Source organism: Rhipicephalus microplus, chromosome 5 (assembly GCF_043290135.1).
Source record: "Rhipicephalus microplus isolate Deutch F79 chromosome 5, USDA_Rmic, whole genome shotgun sequence".
Taxonomy (NCBI): domain Eukaryota; kingdom Metazoa; phylum Arthropoda; class Arachnida; order Ixodida; family Ixodidae; genus Rhipicephalus; species Rhipicephalus microplus.
Genome location: NC_134704.1, coordinates 70169058 through 70196910, shown reverse-complemented (window position 1 = coordinate 70196910; position 27853 = coordinate 70169058). Strand labels below are relative to the sequence as shown.

Here is a 27853-nt window from a genome sequence, read left to right as displayed (position 1 = left end):
CTTCGGCGATATAACCTCGCTCCCAGAGACAACATAATTTGTTTGAAACTGCAAAGGCGCACCTCGCTAGCATGGAATGCAGTGGCTCTGGGAGTTCAAAATGCGATAAAGCGCCTGTTCACGCTGCGCCTGCTTATAAAATGTCATCTGGGTACCACTGCGCTGTCATCTGATGCGACAACAACCAGCGCAACAGGAACAGATTGCTGAGCACTGCCTGTGAAGTTGACAGTGCATCGCGGGAACCGCCCCGGTGCGGTGTTTTGTGGTTGCACAGATTTCCGTCCACAACGGAAAACGCCGAGCTTCGCCGCTTTAGAATATAATCGCAATCAGCAGGGAAAGCTACGAGCCCAGTGAAGTGTACAAGTAAGTATACTTATTGCGCTAATTCAAGCGCGATTCCAGCTGTTCCATTTTACAGCAGCGATTTGCGTGCAGTATTCCGGTAGTATATATGCGGCACAAAACTATTGCCGTACTTTTTCGCAGGCCGCATGTCAATAATAGGATATACAAATTACGACTCACGCGTGAATACACGCACCGCGCATGTTTAGTACAACCGTAACACGGCGTATATTATCGCGATGCGTGAACGGCGCGGAAAGCATTACTTTCGGCTCAGTCGGACTGTGACATTCCTTAACTGTCACTAGGCGAATCTACATGTGCTTTCGGTCGGCGTCAACGTAGCATTTTGAAATCTTCTTCTGGCTGGCACTTTTGCACCGCGCGTGTGTTACGAGTGCCCGGCCGGGCAGCGCAATTGATAAACATACGCTGCATGAGCGTAAGTTGGAACCAGATACTAGCGCTACGTTGACGCCGGCTTACAGCACAAATTTTGCCTTGTCACAGCCAAGGCACGCTGCAGTTCGACTGAGTCGAAAGCAACGCTTTCCGCTGTTCGAATTTCTTTCAATCGCAATATTACGTACCTGATAAAGCTGTTTCCGTAGTCTGCAAGCGCTCGTGTCCTTCTCGTCTCTGTGTCGTCGTTTTGTTCTCGCGCTATAACTATCGCTATACCTATAACTATCGCCAACTAGCCCAAGCTGCCACACTTTTAAGCTGCAATGCACGTTCTACAGACATTCCGGACTGTTGAGGTAGGTCTCCTTGACGTTTCACACGAAATCAGGATAAACTTCCAGCACAGGAACAGCGTGCAACATGCTTACAGCCGGACTCGAGTTGTGAAGTTTCGCGTTTGATTTGCAGAGCATCTGCTCGCCTGGCAGTTGAGAGTACTGCTTCACCGCGTTTGCAACAGACGGCGCCACGCGCTTTTCAATACGGCAGCAAGCACTGAGCTCGCTGTGTTCTGGTGTATACAGTGGGAGCGATAATGGCGGTCGCTGTAGCCGACGATGCAGATGTCTTCACTCTGAGCGGAGGAGCGAGCATCGGGACACTCTAAATATATGGCAGGATCGGCGCCTGGCGTGGCGACGCCGGCGTGACACGACGGAATGAACGCCGGCGAGCACGCGTACTGCGTCACGTCGAAATGTATTGGCGCCTTGACTGTGGTATGTAGTCATGTTCTCACACGACACTCATCTCATGATTATCATGTTTGAACCAGTCACATTACCTTCGTCATCGATTGGTGTCACGTGTTACCGAATTTGGCATATGTGAAGTTAGTGAAACGGCCGCGAGCGCATCATCAGTGTGGCAAGTAGTCATGTTGTTACATGACACGCATGTCGTGATTATCATGTTTGGATGTATCATTTACCTATGTCGTCCGTTCGCGTCGCATAATACCAAGTTTCGTACATGTGAAGCTAGCGAAACGGCCACCAGCGCATATGAGTGTATCATGTAGTGATGTTACATGACACACGTCTCATGTTTATTATATTTGCACCAGTATAATACCTTCGTCATCCATTCACGTCCCGTAACAATAAATTTGGTATAAGTGAAGCCAGCTAAATGGCCGCGAGCGCATCATGAGCATGGCATGTAGTCATGTTGTTACATGACACGCATCTCATGATTATCATGTTTGCACCAGTAACATACCGTCGTCATCCATTCACGTACTGTAATACCAAATTTGTTATATGTGACGCTAGCGAAACGGCCGCGAGCGCATCATGAGCGTGGCATGTAGTCATGTAGTTACATGACACGCATGTCATGATTTTCATGTTAGGGTCTGACGCTTGTGTTCGCCATTGAATCATGTGTCTATACCAGTTTTGCAACATGCCATGTGAACGAAACCACCGCAAGAACCGCAGGCCCATGAAACGTAAATCATGACATTCATGACATACATGTCAGGATTTTCATGTTATGACTAGCCAAATATGTTCTTCATACAGTCATGTTATGCCATACCCAGTTTCGTATCGATACCATTGTCGAAATGGTCAGGAGAGCTAAAAGTCGTAGGCGTCTAGTTAGATATATACATACGCTCACACTCGCCGAAGTTCGCTAAGAAATTCTTCGCATTAAAGAAAAGAGAGAGAGAGAGAGAGAGAGCTGGGCGTTCGGGTGCAGGCGGGGGACAGGGCCCAAGTGTCGGCGCTCTGGGACGCGATCAATGAGTTGGTGCCACGGGCTGCACGTGGCCGCTGACGTCCTCCGACGCTTCCCTGCAGCAAAATGCTCTTCGGCACCTCGTACAAGGCTTTGCCGAACTTTCTGAAGCCATCCCATCGTCCAGCGTGTCCATGTGCCCGAAGGGCGAGCCTTCATCCTCCGAGATGGACTGTCGCAAGGTCGATTCGCTCCTTAGAAACTTTTGTCGTTAGCTCTCTGCTTTTGCTGTTTTCTTTGTTTGTTTTCTGTGTGTGTGTTCATTTATCCATGTCTGTCATGAAGTGTTCTTCATAAACCTGCAAGCAGCCTCGTCTTTAGTTGGCACCGATCACGGTCCCAACCATTGCACCCGAAAAGCAAAAATAAATAAATAAATAAATAAATAAATAAACTGTCATTTTCTCCTCCCCCTTCCTCCAGAAAAAAAATTCTGCCTACGCCCCCGGTACCTGTGCCGTGCTCCCGACCGGGTTGCAGAAATTAGGTGCCTTTTCTCATCTTCTAACCACTACCACCACCCACCTGCAAACTGACGTTCCACGTGCCGCTGCTGTTTATGGCTTGCGAGAAGTGGGCTCGACCAACGAGTATTTGATTACCATATGGCGTAATGCATGCGCACGTCACGACAGTGGGTTCGACGAGTGTATATCGCCTCGGCGAAAACAAACGAGACTGCACAACGGAAATTTGCCAGCATCAAAGAGGCGGTGAGAGACAAAACGTGGCAGAGGCAGGCGCAAGTGATCAAGTCGACTCTACTCTTGTACAGATAGCACAAAGGAATGAATCGCTCCAGTCCCGCTGTGCGACAGTGAACTTGGAAGTGTGTATACTGTTGTTTGAGGTGAGAGCATATGGTAAAACACTGTAGTAAGACCAGCTCACGAAACACAAAAGATTAAGAAGACATCTCGAAATGCCTACTGACAGCTATAAAGGTTTTTGTCTACGAGAAGACCTAAAATAGTCATTTTCAACATCTAAAACTTGTGCCTCAGATGTGCTTGTCTACAGTTTTTAAAGATATTTTAATTACTAGGCTTTTTTCTGCCAAGAAAGTTCATAACCTCGGGCACAGTAACAACCGTTGTACAAATAAAGTTCATTCAACTCAACTCAATTGCACAACGACTACTTTAATTATTACTGGGACGCTTTGTCGAGGAGCGTTCCGAAATGCCAAATCGTCATGTCGAAAGAGCGGTGACCGTTAGTTCTACTAACAAATGACGCAGCTAACAAACCCCGCAACAACTGGTTTCACTCTGCAACGCGTGCGCACCTGTGCACATAAATAACACTCTAAGAAATGAGCGAGTAAAAAAAGGGTACCGTCCCAAAACAATAATCGTCAACTAACTTGCATTCCTTTCCTCGCATTATAGCCATACGCACCCGGAACTTTCAGGTCACGTATGAAGGACACTTGCGTTATCAGCGTAACATATCGTTTCTGATAAAAAAGTGGCCGGCGCCGAGTTTTGAAAAAGGAAGTGCCGGCGAGCTCGATGACGATAAATATATGTTGTGGGACGAAGACACACTTGTTGCTCGATAATCAACAGTTCGGTAAGCATATTCTGTTCAAGCAAAAACGCTCATATGATAACGATGCTTCCAGCAGCACGCTCGGGAAACTTTGACCGACACCAGGAGCAAAACGCAGGCTCTTATTGGTGCCAATGTCAGTAAGCATCAAATTCTGCCGGCGGTATGTAGTGTTCATGTTGCAACTTGTCCTTCCTCCTCAACTGTCCGCTGTAGCTCGATCGGCAGGCCAGAGTTCATCGTTTGACGTTTTGTGTAGCGTTTCCAGCTTTTATGTACGGATTACTGCGGCTCTTATCCGGCACCGGCATCAAGTACACGTGTGCGTGCTCATACAGTTTTCCTCATATATTCCATGAGTGTTTCGTGAAACAAGCTTTACTGCGTGTTCTCCACTACAGTTCGTTGCAACGATGGCCGAGTCTGCTGGCGTCCTTTTCGTTGCACCTGGGAACGACGTACTGGTCGTACGTTCAAGTAAGGTACGTATTCTCATGATCAGGCAAATTAATTGCGCCTCAGTTTTTGTCATTAGAGCTGGAACATTTTAGTTGTCCTGTAATCAAAACGTAAAATATGACATTTCCTTGCTCGCTGTGGCTGAATCTTGGTCGAACGCGAAACTATGAAGAAGGATGTGCCGATGCGAATTGAAGCCAGACAGAACGTTGGTATACAGACTGAATCGCTCCATTTCAGGTCGTCTTGTTCTTATGCGGGTCACAGCAGAGAACAGCCACCAGTCATAGCTCGTGTGTGAGTTTGCGTGAGAGCAAACGCTTGCTTGCTTACCATGTCGGCCTGTCGCTAACAAATAAAGCACAATGCCGCTTCTACATTGATTGATTTGATTTATATGTGGGATTTGAAAGACGCCGTAGTGCAGGGCTCCCGAAATTTCGACTACCTGAATAGAGTAATGGGCTCTCTAACCCTTTACTTCCCGATTTCATGGATTCGAGTCATGCATACCGAAAAAACTTCAAACAAGCAGGTCACGAAATGCGCGCCACCTTTAATGTCGGCTGTCAAGTACTAACAGGGAACGTCTCTTGAGCATGAAAAATTCAGCGCTATTTTGTGTAATGCATTCCGTGCTAGAACCAACGGACAGTTTGCAATACTCTGCAAGTCGGCTTTCCTGTAAGGCTTGTTTTCCAACCAAAAACTCTCGTTCACAGACTGCTTTTCTCGCTCATTGTGTTTTTGCTTTTCCCCTTTTTGACATTTTGTTGTGTTCACTTGCCTTCACTGTAATTCAGAGAGGTTAAAGCACAATGAGCGAGAAAAGCAGTCTGTGAACGAGTCTTGGGTTGGAAAACAAGCCTTACAGGAAAGCCGCCTTGCAGACTATTGCAAACTGTCTACAGCGCTCACTTTTTCGTTCTTTCTCGGTTGGCTTACGCAAATTATCTCTTCAATATTTTGTTTATAATATTTTGTTTATTTGGTGTGTATGCACTCGAGACGTGGCAAGTGTTATGATGCGTAGCACTGAATAACGTTTTTTCATTGCAAGGCCCTCACTTCTGCGGCATGAGGAGAATTCATGACATACATAAAATAATATTTAAAGGTGCATTGCTGTTAATTTATCAGTGGAATCATTCAAAAGCTTTTTATTTAAAGCTGGAAAATGAGAGCAATTGTTATTTGCCGTGATTCGATTTCGCAACCTGCGGGTCAGCAGCTGAGTACCTCAGCAACAAGACCACTGCAGCGGGGCCTGCTTCAACAAAAGGTTCTTCATTTTGTGCGTGCAGTTATAATTGATGGCCGTTTGTAAACAAATGACAGTGCATTATCACATCTGTCATTAGAAAACAGCCTTAAGAATGGCTTGATACTCTGTTATTTGTTGTGGGTCATACTAAGCTTAGTTGCCCTTTTTTTTTTTTGGTATGCAGCTTCCATTAACTGCTGTTTGAACAAAATATTTGACCTGAGACCGCGCCAGTAAAGTGCCTAGAATCAGCTAATGTGAAAACCAGCGCAGATTTTTTTTTTTTGACGGGACCTGAAGTGCACTTATGCCGTATATGAATTTGCGTTGCTGCCGCATCAGTTTCCCCTTGTGTGGTCACTTTCTGTCGTGACTTGTGTAGCATTGTGTTGTGTTTTATTCATTTATAAAGCCACTTTCACAACATTATGGAACATCAGAAGGCTCAACTGGGCGAGGTGGTGGTGCTTCCATATTAAACGAATATTTAGCGCGACAGAAACAGGGACGGGGAAAAACAAGCAGCCTAAAGCGCTGCAGCAGTTTTTTTTTTTCTTGTCGTCCCATATATATATATATATATATATATATATATATATATATATATATATATATATATATATATATATATATATATATATATATATATATATAGTGTGCTGTTCGTCATTAATTTTCGCTGCATAGCCCCGCCGCGGTGGCCTAGTGGCTAAGGTACTCGGCTGCTTACCCGCACGTCGCGGGATCAAATCCCGGCTCTCATCTTCTGCTGCTTTGAGCTTCAGGCAGTCCAAACGCTCGATCCCGGTGAACGGCTTCTTCGACGCGTTCCCATGCTCCCGGGCTGTCGGTGGGTTGAGATGGCCTCGAGTAGATGACAAAAGCCGAGTCAACAGGTTGACTTATTGAGACCAGCCACAGTGGCGCCGTTCCACCGCTGTTCGAGCCCGTTCAACAAAAGGCTTGCCTCGTGAAGCGTCCATTGAGACCCGACTGCTTCCTGGAACATCTACCGGACAGCGTCTAGCAGGCTGGGCGCCGATGGGGTTGAAAGCGACCCTAGTAGACCGGCTTACGCACAATGGTGTCTGCCCAGACGAATTGCCGGGGCAAACGTAGCACTGTGTCGACATTGCGATTGCACTGTTTACGACGTAAAAGAACCAACGACAGTGAAGTCAGCCTGGTAAGTCGTGCGTGTAGTAGGGCTGACGATACCACGGAACACATTGTGTGCTCAACTTAACCCTCCCAACGCGAACACGCGCTTTCGCTGTCGCACTGGGCTTTGGAGACACAGAGGGCGCGGTTGCCTACCACGCTGTGAACAGCCATTCCACGTCGGCCAGTACATCGGCGTCTTCGAGTTGCACCATGTCATGGGATGACCACTTAGAACCAGAATCTTTGGAGTGACGCCGGATTGATTGATTTGATTGATATGTGGAGTTTAACGTCCCAAAACCACCATATGATTATGAGAGACGCCGTAGTGGAGGGCTCCAGAAATTTCGACCACCTGGGGTTCTTTAACGTGGGCCCAAATCTGAGAACATGGGCCTACAACATTTCCGCCTCCATCGGAAACGCAGCCACCGCAGCCGGGATTTGATCCCGTGACCTGGGGGTAAGCAGCCGAGTACCTTAGCCACTAGTCCACCACGGCGGGGCAGAGTGGCGCCGGAGATGAGCCAAAAACACTGGGGAATATAATAGTAATATCTGTGGTTTTACGTCCCAAAATGATTATGAAAGACGCGTATAGAGGAGCGCTCTGTATTTTACCCTCCTTTGAGTTTGTTCGCCACTGTTGCACACTTGCACAGTGCCGTGTTGCTTTATTGATGCTGCTTACGCAATTTGTACCTCGTGGGTCTTGCACAACCGTTAGTTGCACAACTAATAACTTGGCGGCTGTTTGAGTTGTATGCGCGTCTAGCTGCCCCGCATATTGCATGCGTTAGATCTCCTCGCACTTATGAGCTGCATTCGTACAGTTTCTTTAACATTTTCAAGCACCGGCGTAACTGCGGTAGAACACCTGCTTGCTACACATAAGCCCTGAATTTGATTGTCACTCAAACTGCTAAATTTCTTACCGCTCACTACCCGCCAATTGATTTTGGAACTTTATGTCAAAAGACCTCACTACGTAGACTATAACCAACTGCGCCGCAAGTGCCAAAGAAGCAAGAAAATTCAACTGAGTTTAAAGAAAGCATTTCTCGAAGGCAGCCGCACTTTTTTGAATAAATGGTGATATAACATAAAACAACATGCAATAGCTTCACTGCTCAGCAACTCAAAGGAATATTAGACGCGTGAATTAATGTAGACGTTCAATAATCAATATTAACACCGAATACCAGGTGTTCAGAAACGTATTGAACAAAAAAAATCTTAGTATAAAGAGATGTGAATATGACTGAGAGCGAATGTCTTTTGCCCTTCGACAACAGCAATCAAGCATCCTTCATATGCAAACCATTAGTCAGAGGTCAAAAGACGAAGGCGAGCGTCAAAGACAGTCAAGTAAAGAACGTGCACTTTTCCTCGGCGCTCATTGGGGATCCTCCGGGGCAACGGAAGGCGCTAGTGAACGCGTGAGAGTGCCTGAGCGGCACATTGCGCTCGAGTTCTGCCCTCTTGACACCCTTCTTGGAGCACAGCGTATAGCAGTAAGTCATAAAGAACACCTGGTCATCGTTGTACTTTTCTAGGCCCGGAATTCTGAGGTCCACAATAAACCCAAGGCGGGCCTGCAATTTGTGCAGAACGGCCCGGTAAGCGAAGAAAGCTGCCTCTATTGCGGGTATCGTGGGTAACACACCCATCGACGCGGGCGCTCCTTCACCCAAGCGGCAGAGGACACGGCTGCTGTATTCGCCCGATTGCTGCTTTCCCCACCAGGAGATGGTCTCGCCGTGGTCGTCCACGTTAACGCCACGCGGGTCGAAGCTTTTCGCGATCTGCCGGGCAACCTGTACTCCCGCACCGCCGTAATTAATCATGAGGGGCGCTCTTTCGTAGAACATTGGAGGTTCGAGCGAAACCGTGGCAGCGCTGACATAATTCTCCAAGTAGGAGTACGAATAAGGCTCGTACAGTAAAGTGCGCCTCTTTTTGTACACATCTCAGTAGCGCTCGTCACCGTGAAGCTTTTGGTAAGTCACGGATGCCTGCAGCCAGCCCTCGAAAAACCCCGAACTGTTCATGGAAGGGAATCGTTCGTACAGAACAGCACGCTGCGGAGCAGCGAAAAATTGCTCGGCTGGTAATATAGTCAGCATCATTGCGGCTATCTTCTGTCCGGCTGTATGCTTACTTTGCCCGTCTATCCACGAGCTGTTTTTGATCAGAATCTCGAACTCGCTCTTGAGACTGAGCAAAAAGTCCAGTACTTCACGACGAGCTTCGTTCGTCGGGTACAGCTTGAGTAAATGACTTACAGATGAGAGAAGACCAAAGCGCGAGTCGACGTACTCGAGGCAAGCGTGTTTTTTCTTGTCCTCCACGTTATCGCGAAACATCAGTTCCGGTTTGCCAACGACAGCCCACAAGTGGGACTGCAAGAACATCCACGCAATGCCAATCAGAAGTTCTACGTGAGTGTGCTTCTTGAACAGCCCCTCCACGTCGGCCAGTATGTTGGCGTCTTCGAGTTGCACCATGTCATGGGATGACCACTTCGAACCAGAGTCTTCAGGGTGACGCCGGAGATGTTGCAGCCAACTGGCGGAGTCGAACGATGGCGTCTCGTCACTTATCTTGGCCAGTATGAACCACTTTTGCGCACTCCGAGTTTTGCGAAATTTAGCCGCCATAACCGAGTATTCAAGCTCCTGCAGGAGCGTACCATTCACATTCGTTAGGTTAGCGCCAACGTATGACAAGTGTGCACTGACTATACGTTCGTAATCCTCTGGATTCGTGGACTCTTCGAAGCGATCTACCCACGCGGCTCTACTATATGCTCTCCGGATCACCAAGATCTTCCCGATGGATTTAGTGCGGGAAGCTTCCAGCCCGAATACGAAGTTAATGTCCCATTTTAAGGCCATTTCAACCATCACGCCCAAAGGATGTGCGTCCTTGGGTTGAGGATCTTCCATTGGCCAGGTGAGGAGCAAATCCTTCATGGTGTCTTTGAGCGCGACCAAGTCGGTTTCAATGTGGCTTGGCTCTGGACTCAGACAGTCGTGGTAGAGACGGCTAGCCCTCCCTTGCTGCCAAAGGTCAGTGCTCACCTCTTGAATCTCCTCTTGCATCGCCTTTTTGTTCATGACGTCTTGGACCGACTTCTCGGTAGAGTTGCTTTGCCAACGACCACAGGTGAATGCGTAGAAGTCGTTGCAGGGATTCACGCTGCTGTTCAGCGAAGCGAGCAGTCTCTTGGCGTGTTCGAGGCAGGGCGTTGACCGGCACTTTTCCAGCTGTATCCGTGGCTTCCTGAGAATCACCAAGTACACGGCGATGCACGTCATTGCCACGGCCATGAACACACCCACTGCGACCCACAGCCGCGTTTCGTTATGCTGCTGCACCTGCTGGACTGGCGCTTGTTGTGACTCCGGGTCCTGACGGTCTCGTTTTCGGTAGCTGGCCCCGTCGCAGGATCCATCGTCCAACAATTCAGCGAGAAAGAAGCGCCCGAACGAACAACAGAGATTTATTTACATGTGGCGAAGTGGTCAACTGACCCAAAGAGAGAAGAGTGCGTGTGATACAAAACGTCTTCGGCATTTTATAGCGCCACGTTGTTGACACTGGGCGCCTTGTCCGCATCGTCAGCCAATACGGTGTCGCCGGCACCTCGGCCACGAGGGAGGGGAAAACACCTCTCACAACACAAGGAGTGGCACAACCCAACACGAGGTCCATATATGGTCCCGGCGCCCCAAAATGTTACCAAATATGGTCACGAACGCACAGCAGACCCCGTAGCTCTCCCGGCGAGGAGGAACCCGAATGGGGAGGTGGGGGTGGACGACACCGTCAGGTCAAGAACCGGTTCTCCCCCAAACTCTCCCTGCTTGGCTCTCCAGGGCCTGTCGTAACAGTCTCTCGCGCGGGGGGGTGAAGATCTCGATGGGCTGAGGTTTGCAGCCACTGTCCGGAGAGATCAGCGCCGGCAGTCGGTTTGGTGACGACCGTCTTTGATGAAGTAGAGGGCAACACCTGCTTCATTGAGGGCTCAACAGACGTCACATACGCACAGGAAAACACAACTACTCAGCCGGTGAGCGCCGGACAATTCCGCCAAACTCCACCAGGCAATTTTCCCCTTTAACTGATATTAAAGGAAATACACAATTTATTCAAAATGTTACTCACACTTTAAGGTGACACAAAACAACAACACTGGAAGCACACCGAACCCGAAACCCTGGATAGCCGTGTCTTCAACGTTTTCAAACAAGTACACCTAAAAGAGTAAAAAAAAACAATCACTAGCTCTTGTTTAGGTCAGGAAAAAAAAATGCCAGAGTTCTCGAGACATCCTCTCGCGTCAGGGGCATCGACTTAAGCCATCAGCGTTGCCATGGAGTACACCCTTTTTGTAGCGTATTTCAAACGTATATTGTTGCAAAACGAGGCTCCAACGCAGCAGGCGGCCGTTCTTAGAGGACATGGTCTGTAGCCAGGTGAGAGGACAGTGGTCCACTTCCACAATGAACTTGCTTCCGGCAATATAACAAGCCAGTTTCTGTACTGCCCAAACCAAGCACGCACATTCCTTTTCGCTAGCGCTGTAAACCTGCTCGCGAAGGGTGAGTTTCCGGCTAACATAGAGGACGGGATGCTCTTGATCCCCCTCATCCCTTTGACTAAGAACTGCCCCCATGCCTCTATCACTAGCGTCGCATTGGACTATGAAAGGCCTCGAGTAGTCCGGTGAACTAAGCACAGGTCGGCTCTTAACACTCGCTTCATCACGGAGTGAAGCTTTTCTATCGAGTTCGACTGCGGATGGTAGACGGAACTATGCAATAATTTCACGCCACACCGCTCTAGAAAGGTTGTCGTTAAAGCACTCGTGAAAATGGTGCCCTGGTCTGATTGTATCTCGGCAGGAAAGCCTACCCGGGCAAACACGGACAGAAGTGCGTTCACTACTTCCACGGAACTTAGCTCTTTTAGCGGGACCGCCTCTGGAAATTTAGTAGCGGGGCAGATTAAGGTCAGGATGTGACGGTAGCCTGAAGTTGTCTTGGGCAAAGGACCTACTGTGTCAATTACCAACCGACGAAAGGGCTCAGTGATTACGGGTACCAGCTTCATTGGAAATTTCGCCTTATCTCCCGGCTTACCCACTCGCTGACACACATCGCAAGATTTTACAAACCTCTCTACATCTTTAAAGCATCCAGGCCAGTAGTATTCCTGTAAAAGACGATTTTTCGTCTGCTTTACGCCTAAGTGGCCTGACCATGATTCTCCATGCACCAAACTAAGCAAATCCTGACGATACGCCTGAGGTACGACTACCTGGTCAAACTCTACTCCTCGCCTATCTAGATATTTTCGATAGAGTATGCCGCTCCTCTCTTGGAATCTCACATTTCGTTTGGCGATTCCCTCTTTCGAACTGTCCTGGAATTGCTTAAGCGTTGGGTCACCCTTTTGTTCGGTTATTAATGAAGCGGGGCTCACCTGCAGCAGCCGACTGAAATTATCCGAAGTTGGCATGACACACAACTCTTTTGTAGTTCCTAGTACCTGGAATGTGTCACCCTCTGTGCTATCCTCTGTACTACCAGGAATCGGCTTGGGAGCAATGGCATTCTCTATTTGCTCGGTCAACGAGGCGTAATTGACCCCTTCCAATTCGGGAGGAGGTTCAACGTCGCCTTTAGGAATGGTTGCCTCCGCGACTACGGCTTCTGCAGCCTGTTCTCGCACAAGTCGATTTGTTTCCGTGGTGTCCAACTCGCAACCAGGCCCGTTGTCGATTTGAGGCTTGTTTGCCTCAGTGAATGTTGCTCTCGCAGCCAGCGCACGTGCCTTTGATCTAGTCAGTGCCTGCACTATGCCTTCTCCCAACGTTAGACCTTTCTCCTTCAGCATTTGATCTGACTTATTTGAAAATAAGTAAGGATACGGAGGGGGTAGATATGGCGATACCGCGGCTTCTGTTTCCAATGTTGCAAATGCGCCTTTAAGGACAACTTTAGCTACGGGAAGGCACTGACTGTTTGCTTCTACGGCTTGTCTAATCCAGGCACAGTCTCCTGAATTGTGTCCGGACTGAACAAAAGACGGATGAACTACGTCCATAGTGGCTGCGGAGTCTCTAAGAACCCGACACTGCTTGCCGTTCACGGTAAGGTCGTACATATAGGGCTCTAACAACTTCATGTTCTCGTCGGCTTCATTTATAGATAAAAAGGCCACCTTTTCTTTCGGGCAGTCTTTCGCGAAGTGCCCTGTTTCGTGGCAATTGAAACAAGCAGCCGGTTTTCTCGCCTCAAATTTCCTTTTGCTTGCCTCTGCCGACGCCCCATGGTTAGATGAATTGTTTTCCTTACCCTTTTGTGCGAGACTTGTCGGTTGTTTTCTAAACGGCGCCTTATTCGGCCGTAGGAATTTTTCCCTTTTTGGCTCGCTGTTTGCCCCGAGGGCGCGGCGCGTAACGAATTCTTCAGCGAGCTCTGCGGCTTTTGTTACGGTGTTCACGTCTGGTCTATCCTGAACCCAGAACCTCACCTTTTCTGGTAACCTTTGATAGAATTGTTCCAGACCGATACACTCGAGCACCTTGTCATGATTCCCATACGCCTTTGCCTCTTTCAGCCACTCCCCCATGTTGGCCATTAACTTGTAAGCAAACTCCGGGTATGAATCATTGCTCTCTTTTACGGCGTTGCGAAATTTTTGTCTGAAACCTTCCGCTGACAACCTGTATTTCTTGAGAAGGCTCGACTTTACCTCACTGTACTCGTCAGCCTCCTCTTTCGTGAGGCGCGCGATTACTTCTGAGGCCTCCCCCGGAAGTAGGGACAACAAGCGTTGAGGCCACGTATCCTGGCTGAAACCTTGCCTTTCACAAGTTCTCTCAAAGTTGACGAGAAACAGCCCAATGTCCTCCCCTAGCTTGTACGATCTCATTAGGTCCGTCATTTTGAACCTGATCCGCTCTGCGGTACCGGATGCCTCGCTGCCTCCTGTTCTACTGTTATGGCTAATCTCTAGCTCGAGGCGCTTCATTTCAAGCTCGTGCTTTCGCATGTTATCTGCCTCGGCTTCTGCCGCTTTCCTTTCGGCCTCGGCCGCGGCCGCCTTTCTTTCGGCCTCTGCCGCTTGCCTCTCCTGAATCTCCTCGACACATTCTGACAGCTCGTCATCCTCCGCCCCCAATGCGAGAATCGCCTCTATCAGCTCTGGCTTTCTTTGAGAGTCCGACACCTCCAGATTCAACTCCCTTGCAAGAAGCAACAACATGGACTTTCGCAGGGATTTCAGATTCATGGCTGCCTCCAGTACCGCTGTCTCTGTTCCACAAAGATTCCTGTCCTGCAACTAATTAACCTTGACGGCAACGACAGCTCTAGATACCTGCCTTGCCTCAAGTTTTCCGTTAACTTAGTCTACAAATAAAGCTTCAAAAGCTCTTACACGTAATCCTGCCCTGTCACTGTTAACCTTGACGCCACTGACAGAAAGAGCTTAACCAAGCTATCACACAATTTCTGCCTGACGCAAGTTACCTGTTAACCCAATGACCAAGACAGCCCCTCTCTACCAGCTTTTACTTAACACATAGAGTAAATGCCTGGTAAAATTTAACAGAGAAAGCCGGCACTCACCCAGTTCGCAGTCATGTCTCCGGCGTCGTGCCTCTCAGAAGTGCCGTTCGATTCCCTCTGGAAGTCGATGAGCTCGTGTCCTCCTTCTCCTGTCGTCCCGTTGTTGAACTTCGGGCTCACTCCGTCCAGTGGTCGCTTTCGGGGTTATCGGCATCCCGCCGCTGCCATCCAGTTGTTGTGACTCCGGGTCCTGCCGGTCTCGTTTTCGGTAGCTGGCCCCGTCGCAGGATCCATCGTCCAACAATTCAGCGAGAAAGAAGCGCCCGAACGAACAACAGAGATTTATTTACATGTGGAGAAGTGGTCAACTGACCCAAAGAGAGAAGAGTGCGTGTGATACAAAACGTCTTCGGCATTTTATAGCACCACGTTGTTGACACTGGGCGCCTTGTCCGCATCGTCAGCCAATACGGTGTCGCCGGCACCTCGGCCACGAGGGAGGGGAAAACACCTCTCACAACACAAGGAGTGGCAAAACCCAACACGAGGTCCATATATGGTCCCGGCGCCCCAAAATGTTACCAAATATGGTCACGAACGCACAGCAGACCCCGTAGCTCTCCCGGCGAGGAGGAACCCGAATGGGGAGGTGGGGGTGGACGACACCGTCAGGTCAAGAACCGGTTCTCCCCCAAACTCTCCCTGCTTGGCTCTCCAGGGCCGGTCGTAACACGCTCCTTCAGGATCGATCCTAGTCGAACCACTCACGCCACCCTACAATATGTAAAGAAAAGAGAAAGCGGAAGCGGCCCAATGAGTCGTACTTCACGGTGTAATCTACGCTTCAAGAAAGCAAGCTCTGAAGTGGGGGCAACAAGCACAGAAAGCCCGGAAAATCACCGAACAGTGCTTCGAATCGATCGAATAGAATTCTGCCAACGAGATAGATCCCACAGCACTCGCATGATAGTCACGGCGATTCGGGCAGGAGCGCATATATAAGATAGCTTTACCTAGTGCCTCATAACAAAGTATTTTTTCTAGGAGGCAATGCTTTAGCATAGAAGAAAAGATCTGCGTCTCACCGCTGGTGTTTTAAGATAGGTTACACTGTTTACGAAACACTGTAGCTTGGCAGAGCGAAAGGAAGTTACATGGTTGCGCCAACGGGCAACTTTCGCCATCTAGACGTAGAAACAATAAGAACGGACAAGTAAAGTTTCACTTTTTTTGTGCCGCAGAAAACATCACACATCTCGGCTAACTCTGCGCACACCTCTTCCAGCAAGTGAATGAACCAAAAACTACGTAATGGTGGTGGCGCAATCTCATCGTAGTTGCAGCAGGCGCGTAGCCAGAAATGTTTTTAAAGGAGGGGCGGGGGGGAGGCGGGCATTTTGATTGCAGGACGCGCACCTCTTGAAATGGCCCTTTTTTCGCTCTGTATTCCATGTTAAAAAACAATTTCGGAATGTGGGGCACGGGCCTGGTGCGCCACCCGTGGGTCACAGCAAACAAGGACAGACTGTCCCGTCAAGCCTTCTGAACCGCTGAACAAGAGCGTATCTCAAGAACAGAGCTATACGCTCTCCAAAAGATACTTGGCAAAATGATCATTGCAGAAATATAAAGCGATGCGAGGACTATAGTGGCGAATGAATCGGTTCAACAGTGCAGGCAGACAGCTTAATATGTCCGAAGCTAGCGGTTTCACCTGAACGGGCGCCACAAGTTTGCCCTTGTTTGCTGCTATAGCATTGAACGTTGTATCCTTGAAAGAACGTAGCTACGTACATAATAGTTCCAGCTACCTTTAGTTTACACACATGCGCAGAGTGTAGCAGGCAGCACTAATTCATTGCATTTCGTAACAGTGATATGTGGGGTTTAACGTCCCAAAACCCCTATATGATTATGAGAGATGCTGTAGTGGAGGGCTCCGGAAATTTCGACCACCTGGGGTTCTTTACCGTGCACCCAAATCTGAGCACACGCGCCTACAACATTTCCACCTCCATCAGAAATTTTTGGGTACCGTTCTGTATTATTATTTTATTTTTCGCTGCAGAACTTTGTGATATGGAGTAGCCGAGGCAATAGGCACCTCAACCTCTCCACAGCAAAACCGTTAAAACAGAACAGAAATGCAGCCGCCGCCGCAGCCGCGATTCGATCCCGCGACCTGCGGGTCAGCAGCTGAGTATCTTAGATACTAGACCAGTGCGGCGGGGCACATTTCGTAATAGTAACTGTAGTACTACTGTACCTTTTTATAGTGAGCAGAATACAGAGCTCACCGCAATTCGGTGCTTTTTGCGGTACTTATAATTTTGGTATTCAATGTATCAAGACAGCTTCGCGCAAACTAATGCTCGAATTGCCATTTCAGCATTATATTGAATGCATTTAGTTAAAAGCAATTCAGGCCATGACCCATTTAACGTAGACTGAAGTGAAGAGACGTTCTAGAATACGGGGGTAAGTTCTCAATTTTCTGATACTGAAACGCCCGCGGATAAATAATCTTTGCGGCATGCAGGATGCACACGTGTTTTGATGTGCCGCGCCAATATTTACAAGTCTACTCAAAACGCAGCGTAAGCAAGCAGAGCCGATATTTTTCTGCTTTGGCTGTGCTCAGATAAATCGAGGGCTTACAGGTTACAGCACGCTGTTCATCTTTTCTGCTTACGCGACTCTTTTGCCATTTTTCTTCATCGCTTGCAAGACACTACGGTGAAATCTTCAGGTAAACTCCATCGTGGTACCTGAAAGCGTCCTCTCCAAAGTAAAAAAAAAAGCAGGAAGCTGCCAGAAAATTCATGCGTGGAACACTCACGACTTTTATCGCAGGTCTGGCACTTTCGGCTTCATACAAGGATGCTCGCTTCGTTGGATGTACGGAAAGCCTCCTATCGCGGAAGGGCTTGACGGATTTCTCCATTACCTGCACCAGGTGAAGCAATTTCATGTACTTGTCGTGGTGATATCATTTATGCTTTGCAAACTTTACTAAAACGTTTCCTTTTTTGAGCGTAACGCAAACGAACGAATTAGAAAAAAAAATGAGCTCGAACTAATAGCGCAAGGCCGAACAGTATTCGACGCAGCTTTTTTTTTTTTTCAAGTTCTTGCTTGATGACTAGCTTTCGCGGGAAAGGCCAAATTTTTGCTACAGTAGTATTAAGAACGACTATATAGTCTTGCTTATTCTCCCGTTTCGGTCAGCTTTCCCACACTAGTGTCGCGTTACGTTGTTCTGACGGGAACATGTCACGTGACAAGTAGTTAGGATAGGATGAGTTACATGATATTAGTTAGGTGATTAAACAGACCCGAGCGAAAGATCGGCCTGCACTCGGCCAACTTTAAAGCGACTGCGTTCTTTCGTGTCGCTATATTTCTTGGCGCTATTTTCTTTTTTCCAAGGCTGCCTCACAAAATTCACCTAAATTCAGTGCTCATATGGTTTAGCTCACCCTGGGGACCGAGTCGCGCCTTGTGTTGATCTGTTGCGAGGGCTTTCGGGTCTTGCGTATCTCCTCTTGGGCGATGGACTTCCCGGGCGCCGATAGGCCTGCTACTGAACCCGTCTTTACGCTTCCGGCTTTGTCTGTCGAACGCATCGTGCTCCTTCTGCAGCGTCGTCAAATGCACACCTCTAACTTGGTTCAGTGGTTAAGAGTGCCTAGTACAGAGTGCCTAATGTATATGAGTGCCTAGTACAGAGACGTGACTTAGCGTGTCGCCTGGCCGCGCTTGCAGAAATCTTCTTCTGCTGCTGCTTGCACGAGAGCGCGAGACCGAGAGCTTGTTTACCTTAAACCGTGGCTTACACCCACTGTGGGGGATTGGCCAAGAGCTGAGTGGCTGATACGGTACAAAGAACTTCATTTAGAAATTTGGAGAAGTTCCACCGTTTAGGTAGGACGGCACTGCGGGCCGCTCCAACGTTGATTGAAAAAAATAATTTTAATGAGTTTTGCGGGACGCGCTCTGGCGTGCAGCGGGCAACTTCTAGTATAGCTTTACAAAATATTGTCCCGTTGTGATTACAGTGACTAAAATAGGCGTGCCCGAGATGAAACTCGTTATTTGACCGTACTTGTGGCCTGGAAACGTCAACTCAGACAGCGTCGACATTTGTAGTACATGATGCCATCGAAGATTGCAGTGTTATCCGTAGCGGCTCCGTTATCCATAGCGTTAACCGTAGTTCCAGAACCAACTCAAACGTTCGCGTTGTGCGCGCAGTCACATCGAAAGGTTCTACAATATCATGGATAGCCTGCAGTCATTCCAGTGTGCACATGACAGCCGTTGCACGTGTAACGGGACAGTGACCTAAAGTAGAAAGCATGGGGCATGTGTGGCAATGAAGTACCCTGGTTTTGTTTTGTTTATTTTTTTTTCTTTCTACGTTCTCGCGCATGCCTTCTCTGGGGTGTTGGCCAAGAATTCGTAGTAAAAAATATAGAAGATAACTTGAACACTGTCGAAGAATAAAAACGAAATAAATAAATAAACAGTACGTAATTAAGTAAGTGCAGCTATTACTGTGTGATTGCACTATAGTATAGTCCATATTGCCGTAATAAGGTGATCAGAACAATTTAGAGTAGACTTCTTACATTTCAACGCATTTTTAAATAAATTATTCAATGCGTATTTGCAAGAGCCCACATTCAAACTGTGCAAATTTAGTGGCTTGAATAACATTACTCACGGCATCAAATGCATATCTCTGCGGTGATATCCCAAAACTGAGGCACCGTAGCTCATGGGTAATTTGTACCGTCACGTTCAAGCTTTTCTTTGAAAGCGGAGTAAGGAGAAGTCTTTCTCTGGTAAGCCAATATCTGCGACACGACAAAAATAACTCTAGAGTGTTTTTGTTTATTTGTTCTCAGAATTAACTGAAAGGCAATATGTTTATTGTCGATATTGTCTACACTGAAAGTTCAGTGAGAATTTTTACGTACTGATATTCCGTCCACGTTGTTATAGATTTCACCTCATCTATGCGAATGGCTAGTTTCCCTTATCTGGTTGCTGTTAAATATTCTGCTACTGGAAGCACTTATAGTGGCCGCTAAGGAATCGGCTATTTCGTTTTAATTTTAACTCAGGGGGATTTGTAATTCGCAATAGTCTCGTGTGCTTCAGCTGAGGCGGAAATATCGATCGTGACGTCTTCAAAGCTCGTGAGTTATTTGAAGCTGTAAGAGCTGTGCATACCGAAAGGGAATATGCTATTATTACCAAGTTACTTGACCGTACTTGTGGCGAGAAACGACAACCCAAAGTACAGCAGGCAATGCACGTGGTCTAATGATATCGGCGAACAGGGCGTCGGCTATAGATAATCTGTCAAGCGGTGAAGTGTGTCTACATTTGTAGTACATGTGCTGTCGGGCTGTATTCTTAATTTTCTATTGTACATGTCCGCTTTCACAGTGGCGATTATTATTATTATTATTATTATTTTATTATTATTATTATTATTATTATTATTATTATTATTATTATTATTATTATTATTATTATTATTATTATTATTATTATTATTATTATTATTATTATTATTATTATTATTATTATTATTATTATTATTATTATTATTATCTACGTGTCTGGTGCAGTAATTTGTGTAGGCAAAGGCTGAGCTACAACGGCCATAAATGGTTCGCGCCTTTAATTAAGCGACACATAATGTATCAGCGTGGCTATTGGTCACACTATACTTCAATGTCGCGCTTTCTTTATTTCTCTCTCTCTTTTAGGCCCGTATTGACAAACGCTCCTCGGCTCGAAACTAGACCTCGAGGGATCCTTGAGGACTATCTCACGTAGCTATTCCTGCAACGTGAGAAGTTTCGAGCATTCTTCCAGGTCGAATTTCGACTCGAGGAGCGTTTGTCAATACGGGCATTAGCCTCTCCGTGCGGTCGCAACGGAGCTCCGCTTTCCGTGTCCGTCTGCGACTGCGTCGCCGGTCCCCGGCTGCGGCGGCTGCATTTCCGATGGAGGCGGAAATGTTGTAGGCCCTTGTGCTCAGATTTGGGTGCACGTTAAAGAACCCCAGGTGGTCTAAATTTCCGGAGCCCTCCACTACGGCGTCTCTCATAATCATATAGTGGTTTTGGGACGTTAAACTCCACTTATCAATCGACTGCGTCGCCGGTCATAGAGGCCACATCTAGTGTTTTGTTTGATGGCCAGGTGCCGCCACAAACGTGAGCACTCACGTTCTCTTCTTACGTGAAAATTCTGAAACTTCGGTCGCACGAGTGACGCCGTAATACGACGCAGTGCCAAAGTCGGCGTGGCGATGCGCTGCTGTCTGCGCAAATCCACGTGTAACTCGCTTTACGCAGAGTGCTCGAATTGGACACATCATCACCAAAGTAGTGGCGTGGCCATAGACAGTGAATGTGTTTGGGAAAGTTCAAACTCCTTCCCGAAATTTCTCAGTTTACGTGCGCGTACAAGCGCATGCACGAGCATACATGAAGTATGAATGAAGTGTTGCGGAGTTGCCCCTCCGGAATTGCGAACTATTCCACATTTTAGTGACCCCGGAATGGGGACAACGCTTGGAAGAATGGAGTGGTAATGGAATGAGGCGAATTTTAGCACGGAATGTAATGGGAATGAAAGTGCGCATTTTCCCGAAAATATAGCGCGCTTTCATTTACATGCCTATTTTCAAACTTCAAGCATTAGTAGTCAGAGTTAGAAAAAAAGTTATTAAAGGGACATCTCCTTGACTTGAAGTCAGGGCACCAAATGCTCTCCACCACATGCGCATTCAGTGCATTTGGTGCTCGGTACGCTTCACCAATAAATTCCGGGAAAAGGGGGGGGGGGGAGTCACGGGCCCTTTGATCCACCCCCTAGCTACGCCACCGAGTCCGAGTCTCAAATTTAACTTAAAGCAGCATTCTCAATCAAAGCCTAAAAAGAAACAATGACTTGATGTTCAGAGTGACAAAGTGCACTCTGTGAATGCTAATGCGATATGTTTCACAATCATATTTTTATTATTAGCAGAGAAAATTAAGGCTGAAGTTTCATTTGCAAATTTCGTGCTAAAAAATCTGCGCGTGACGTCAAAGTTTTAAAATGTATTTCTCGTACTTTGGGGGCATTGCAAGACTCGATGGCATTTTTCGAAACATCGTATTCTATGTCCATAGTGCACACAGATACCGAGGTATTTCATTTCTATCCATTAGAAGCTATGTAAAACTTCACCTAGTTGACTCGTACAAAATTCATGACGTCACGGTGTCTTGTGCGGGTACCTCAAGGTGGCGTATCCTCTCATATTTTCTTTTCGCCTGTTTTGTCGCTTGCCAAACGTCGTGCCGTGGTAAGAGTGGTGCTTTTAAGATTGTGAAAATGTACGTTACTAATACGCAAAAAAAAATGTTTCTCTCTTTAGTGTCACTTAAAGAAGGTTAGAGTGATTAACAAGAATGCTACATTTATAAGCAGTGCGCCTACTACAATTCTTTCTTTATATAGATTGTGCCGCATGAATTGTGCTCCGAAAATTGTCCGTATTCTTTGCGTAAATGTGGTTCCACGCTGTTGCTATTAGTCGTGCGGAACTATGGCATCGACATACCCCCTTACGTTTTATGATTTGTTCTCCCTCAGCAGATATGGGTGCTTTTGTTCCCCATTAACCAAATCTTTGTTTTCTCCATACTCACGGACCCTTCAGACGCGTTTCAAAACTGCTTAGTCTGCCTGATCATTCCTTAATCAACATAAAAACACATGTTGCCATTTCAGCATCCATTACCGCATTTAATCTTAAACAGTATTAATACATCGCCGTTTCTTCAAACATGTTGAACATGCAAATACTATCAGTGGCTGGAGAATTGCGCCTATGTGAATTAATGGACATGATATATGGATGAGATACGTGCTGCCTGTGATATGTCACCGATCTACACCCCCTCGACCTTGATAAGGTGTTTTGCTTACTTTCGCTGTTCTTGATGCACCTGATGACATAAGCTTTATGGAGTGTTCATTCTTAACATCGATAAAACTACCAAGATGCCTTTCCCACACTGAGATATAACAGCAATGGAATTGAACTACCCGGCTATTCCTGGAGTGGAAACGGACTAAGTTTTTTTGAATTCCGAGGAATTGAACGGAATGGAAGTGCGGCTAATTGTAATTCATTTGAATGAAATTGAGACACCCATTCACCAACACGGGAATTTACACCCCCTCCTCCCCACGTAAATAGAAATATCTGGCTATGCTACTGGGTGAAACTAGCGGGCTAATAGGTTGGTGGATAAAATAAAACCGTTGCAGGGTCCACACGACTCAAGCTAAAGGACTTAGTGTATACTAACGCGGGCACAAGAAACAAGTCAATCCAATGCATGCATTTGTGATGTCTTGACTTCTCTGTTGTGTCCGCATTTGCACGTCAAGTCTTTTTAAACATCAATACATGCCAACTTTAGCTCGGCTTTCTGTTATTCTAGTTCGAACGATGGTTAGCGTACGAAAAGTGCACCCTGACGACAACCGAAGGTGTCCGGGCATTAGATGCGCCACCAAACGCGAAAATCGTCCGTCCTCGTACAATGAAGTCCGGAACGATGGATGCGAAAAAATTTTCGTGCCGTGGTGACGTCACCATTTGACGTTACCATGCCATCAAAGATAGTCGAAATTAGAGACGATTAATGACATCTCGTGACGTCACTTCGCGTAATGTGTCGTCACATCGTACATCGGTCACAGCTGGGCTGATCACGGAGCTACTACTTTATGAAGCCTGGTGAGGTGCCCCCGATCCTTAAGGCAATGCGAAATCCTGTTCGGTGCAGAAAGCTTTCAGAAGGTGGCACGGCAGTATCAGTACACCTATACGGAGAAGCAAAAGAAGGTGGATTTCATCTTCCGGTCGTCTTGGCCTAATTCACAACGAACCTTCAGAGTTTTTTTTTTTAATTTAGACAGTGTGCGTGCTAACTATAGCCTGAGTTTAAACCCATGCCGAAGTATTTTGTAAATAAGTCATGGAAAAAGTCATTCTTTTTCCATGAAACGTCAGCAGCAGCAGCAGATGCCGGGCTACGCCCACCGCATGCAGGGCAAGGGCCTCTCCCATGATCCGCCAATTAACCTGGTCTTGCGCCTTCGGCTGCCACGTCACACCCGCGAACTTTTAATCTCATCGGCCCACCTAACTTTGTCTCCCTCTCGAGCGTTTGACTTCTCTGGCAATCCAGTCAGTTGCCCTTTACGACCAGCGGTTATGATGCCTATCCTCTACGTGCCTGGCCCATGTCCATTTCTTCTTCTTGATTTCAACTACAATATCCTAAACACCGGTCTGTTCCCGGATCCATTCTGCTCTCTTCCTCTTTCTTAAGGTTACACCTATGATTTTCCTTTCAATCGCTTGCTGCGCCGTCCTCAATTTAAGCTGAAGCATCTCTGTAAGCCTCCGGATTTCAGCTCCGTAGGTGAGTACCGGCAAGATGCAGCAGTTAAGAACCTTTCTCTTGAGGGTTCCATGGTGGTAGTGTGCCATTCATGATTTGAGAATGCTTGTCGAATGTGATCTACCCAATCCTTATTGTTTGAACATAGAAGTTTAGTTAAATAGCTTCTACAGCAGATTTGCTGGTCAAACGTTGAAATTTTCGTGCAATGCGAAAAATAATTTTTTTTTAGCTATTACTTAACGGGTATAACTTCATTTGCGTGTGGTTTTACTACTTGAATAAAGAAGCTTTATTTGGGCATAACACATACAGCGCTTGCCCGGTAGGTAAGCTAAAATGACTGCCAGGCGAGCAGACGTTCTGCAAATCAAACGCGAAACTTCACAACTCGAGTCCGGCTGTAAGCATGCATGCTTCGCGCTGTTCCTGTGCTGTAATTTTATGCTGATTTCATGTGAAACGTCGAGGAAACCTTCCTCGACAGTCCGAAATGTCTGCAGCACGTGCATTGCGGACTACGAAAGCAGCTTCATCAGGTACGTACTACTGCGATTGACAGAAATGCGAACAGCGGAAAGCGTTGTTTTCGAATCAGTCGAACTACGGCGTGCCTTGGCTGTGACAAGGCAGAACTTGCGCTGTAAGCCGGCGTCAACGTAGCGCTAGAATCTGGCTCCAACTTACGTTGATGCACCACATGTTTATCAATTGCCAGCCCTGCCGGGCACTCGTAACACACGCGCGGTGCAAAAGTGCCAGCCAGAAGAAGATTTCAAAATGCTACGTTGACGCCGACCAAAAGCACATGTAGATTCGCCTAGTGACAGTTAAGGCATGTCGCAGTTCTATAGGCCGTTGCAGTTGTACTAAACATGCGCGGTGCGTGCATCCACGCGTGAGTCGTAATTCGTGTATCCTATTATTGACATGCGGCCTACGAAAGAGTATACGGTAATAGTTTTGTGCCGCATACTACAGGCATGCTGCTCGCAAATCACTGTTGTAAAGTGAAACAGCTGGATTCGTGCTTGAATAAACGCAATAAGTATACTTACTTGTACACTTCACTGGGCTCGTAGTTTTCCCTGCTGATTGCGATTATATTCTAAGGCGGCGGAGCTCGGCGTTTTTTGTTGTGGACGGAAATCTGTCCAACCGCACGACACCGCAGCGGTGCAGTTTCCGCGATGCATTGTCAACTTCACAGGCAGTGCTCAGCAACCTGTTCCTGTTGCGCTGGTTGTTGTCGCATCAGATGACAGCGCAGTGGTACCCAGAAGACATTTTATGAGCAGGCGCAGCGTGAACAGGTGCTTTATCGCATTTGAAACTCCCAGAGCCACTGCATTCCATGCTAGCGAGGTGCGCCTTGGCAGTTTCAAACAAATTATGGTGTCTCTGGGAGCGAGGGTATACCGCCGAAGGTGCCTGGGTGCTAGACAGGCGTGTTCTCGTCTACATACAAAAAATATGCTTCTTTCACGGCGGTTCAGGACAACGATAAGCGGACGCAACGGTTATCGCTTCTGCTGCCGGAAGCAACATATTCGTCATCGTCGCTGTCTTGTGTATGAAAGCCGCAGAACTCTTCGCTTGCAGTCGGCACTACAATCACGAGCGCAAGAGTTGATTGATATGTGGGGTTTAACGTCCCAAAACCACCATGTGATTATATGAGAGACGCCGTAGTGGAGGGCTCCAGAAATTCTCACCCCCTGGGGCTCTTTGACGTGCACCCAAATCTGGGCACACGGGCCTAGAGCATTTTCGCCTCTATTGAAAATTCAGCCGCCGCAGCCGGAATTCGATCCCGTGACCTACGGGTCAGCAGCCGAGTATTTTAGCCACTAGAGGGCGGGGCCACGAGCGCAAGAGCGGGAATGGGACAGTTTTGTTTGTTTTTTTACAGTATTTTGCGAGAATTTGCACGAAGCAGATACATTTCCAATGAAGGCGGAAATGTTGTAGGCCCGTGTGCTCAGATTTGGGTGCACGTTAAAGAACCCCAGGTGGTCGAAATTTCCGGAGCCCTCCACTACGGCGTCTCTCATAATCATATGGTGGTTTCGGGACGTTAAACCCCACAAATCAATCAATCAATCAAGCACGAAGCAGATAACCATGAACACTTAATCGATATGAAGTTAGAAACTGCCGTGTCGGTCGTTTTGAAAAGCGATCATTTAATTTCTAACTGTACGATGTCCCGCCAAACTTCATTGCTTTCGAAGCCAGGTAATTAAACTTCCACAAATAAACGCTTAGGAAGAGCATACAAAAAATACTGCAACTTACTTCATGCAATAGTGAGCAACAATCATTTGGTCACGTCATCATGAAGTGCGTCGGTATATTCTTAAACTCTGGTTAGAACTAGTTTGGGCTCCCCTTGTATGCGAAAATTTCTGGGCACGCTCTTCCGAAACTGTCTGTTTTCGGTTAACATTTCTGCCCCGGAATATTGTTGCAACGTAGCCTAAGCGTCCGGAGCACGCTGAGCCATTGGTATAACGGCTCCAAAGCGACGTTCATTGCTGGAACCTCTGAACGTACGTTCACTTTTTTTTCGCTGCCTATATAGGGTTGGCAGGCTTACTCATGAGTCGACACAGCAGACTTACTCAGACTCAGGTGTCTGAGTCTGAGTGAGTCCGGGTTAATAATATTTTGGTGAGTCTGAGTCCGAGTGATTCCCAAGGACAAAATGTATTTCAACATTGAGTCTGAGCGAACTCCAGATTTTTTCGACGCCCTCTGCTTCACTCAAGGTCAGGGTTGCCGTTGGTGGTATTTTTGCGACAAATTGGACACTTTTCAACTCGTTTGCCGACAAAACTTTTCATCAGCGTCATGGCTATTTTCCTTTTACTTTCAAAGTCCAGGTTTTACTCAATCAGAACGATTTTATTATTCGTGAATAGTTCATCATACTACTGTGGTTCTATACTACTGTTCATAATACGACTGTTCGTAATACTACTTTGGTTCTCTATATATGGCTGCAAACGTGGCGAAAATATTGTATGACAAGACCACTTTGGCTACACTCTTAAAAAAAGGCAGTGCTACTTACTAACATTGAGGTAGTAAATTGTTGTCACAACAATCACTACTGAAGTAGTAACTAAAGGTAGTAGACCACAGACGCTTACTATCAGAAGAAAGAGGAGGTATAAATGTCTGTGATCTACTACCTGCAGTTACTATTTAGGTAGCGAATGTTGTGACAGCAATTTACTACCTCAAAGTTAGTAAGTAGCACTGCCTTTTTTCTAAGAGTGTACTTCTGTGTTAAGTTCTGGCGCCTTTTCAAGTCCGCCTAACGGCGACTCTGCTGCAAGTTTACATCGTCAAGTTAAGGTCGGGCGCGTGTCACGGTGTTGTTCCTTGTTGCGAAACAAGTCCAGCCGAGGAGGGCGTGGAAAAGAGATAAGCAAGCATTCAACGCGGACCTCTTCTAATGAATTTCGCCCCGGCCTCACCCGTTTTACGACGTCGGCTATCGATGAGTGAGACAGGTACTCCACAGAAGTCCAGGCGAAGCTCCGCGAAAAAACGCTTCCCTGAGCCGCAGACAGCCAGTGCATTTCAGTCGTTGTTGCGTCATAAATTTAGCCTGCTTTCTCGGCCACAAGCGAACAGGAACTACCCGTACATTATCAGCCGTTGAATATTGTATAATATCATTCATCGAGATTCGTTTGTTTGCTAATTCTGCCCCTTACATATTCTCTGTACGCTTCACGAACAGGACACCTTCTTTAAATTATGCG

At 47.1% G+C, this 27853-nt stretch overlaps 1 long non-coding RNA gene across 1 annotated transcript; it reads left to right on the top strand.

Annotated features, from left to right (window-relative positions):
* Positions 1 to 77: 77 nt before the first annotated feature.
* Positions 78 to 17567, top strand: LOC142817289 (uncharacterized). The gene is made up of 3 exons (XR_012895150.1): positions 78 to 369; positions 4518 to 4598; positions 17440 to 17567. It is a non-coding gene; the product is annotated as an uncharacterized LOC142817289 (long non-coding RNA).
* Positions 17568 to 27853: the final 10286 nt, after the last annotated feature.